Raw genomic sequence first — 1488 nt, 5'->3', positions numbered from 1 at the left:
TTTTTCCTCTGTTGTGCTCACTGGCAGGCCTTGCCCTGCGTGGGCAATGTTACCAAACCTTCTTAGGGCTCCCACTGCACTATAAGCCTCAACCCAGAGACCCACAGCTCTAGCTCCATGGGTCAGCAAACCCAGCTCCCCCAATTAAGCACCCAGAGCAACCCCACTCCACAATCCCATCTCCTGTCCCCCGAGCACTCAGCTTTACTGGCCCTGTGGGCTGGGAAGTCCGCCGCTCTGTCTCAGGTTCGGCTCCTCGGTCTGCTGCTTTTGCTCCTCTGCCCCTCTGCTGGGGTCAACGCCCCCTCCTGGATCAAGAAAGTTGAATGCCCAAGAACCAAAGGACTACTCCACTGCTGGCTCTTCTCTCTTACTGGAACTAAAATACTCTCTTCCTGCTTCTGAGGCAGCTGGTTTTCTACCCAGCAAGATGTAATCACATGAATCACTCCGATCTATTCGCAGCCATTCCCAGCTGAATCATATCGTTCAGCCCGTATCTTCCCCCACCTTCATACTCAGACCAGCGGGAAGATGAAGGTGGTGAGATGGGAGCAGCAAAGGCTCTGGCTATGAGAGCCATATTAGATAATTCATTGCATTGTAGCTCCTTAAAGGTTTACCACCTCAGGAATGAACTCTCTCTCTCTCTCTCTCCACATATCTTTGTATGAGTTTTATTGGCATATATTTCACCTATCACACAATTTAACTGTTCAATCGTATTACGATTTGAGTGATCACCACTATCAATTTCGGAGGGTTTTCTTCTCATGCACATCATTGTTAGCTCTCCACTTCCTTCCATCCTGCCAGCTGCTGGCTCCACAGATGGGCCTGTCCCAGATTTCACACACAGACACATAAACAGGGACCCCCACAACAGGCAAACGGAAAGCAAGCACGCACACAAACAAGCAAAAACCCAGCAACGACGACGAGACAAAACACCGACAAGCCTCAGTTCAGGAACTCTTATGTGGGTGACCTTGAGTTGGGAGTGACTGAAGGGCAGTGATTGGGTTTAGTTCTGATTCTCGAAGTTCAATTGTTCCAGCGGCATTCATTGGAAAGGCTACCCTTCCTCCACGGAACTGATTTTGTACTTCTGGGAAAAATCAGTCAGGCATATTTGTGTAGGTCTACACTGATCTTGGTTTTATCTGTCTAAAACCACATCGATAGACAAATTCCTACATTTGCTCTTCCCACAGATGTGTGAATGAAAGCTGAGAGCAGACCTTTGACTCACCCAAACGCAGGTCCGCCTGACTCCAAACCCCGTGCTGGTTAACACTTGGTTCCACGCCTTCTGGTTGTACCATTAACCTTTTCTCTTTACCCAAGGTGAGTCTCGGACCCTCCCCACCCATTCATTCTCTGGAAGAACCAATGCTTTGGACTCATCATTTATTTATTGCTAACTATGCAACAGGTGAAAAGATACTGTGTTAGGCTGGGTACTTTAGAGAAACAAATCCACAGAAA

Source organism: Echinops telfairi, unplaced genomic scaffold (genome assembly GCF_000313985.2).
Source record: "Echinops telfairi isolate 266 unplaced genomic scaffold, ASM31398v2 ScPeMD7_3533;HRSCAF=4204_0, whole genome shotgun sequence".
NCBI lineage: Eukaryota > Metazoa > Chordata > Mammalia > Afrosoricida > Tenrecidae > Echinops > Echinops telfairi.
This window is presented reverse-complemented; position numbering follows the sequence as displayed.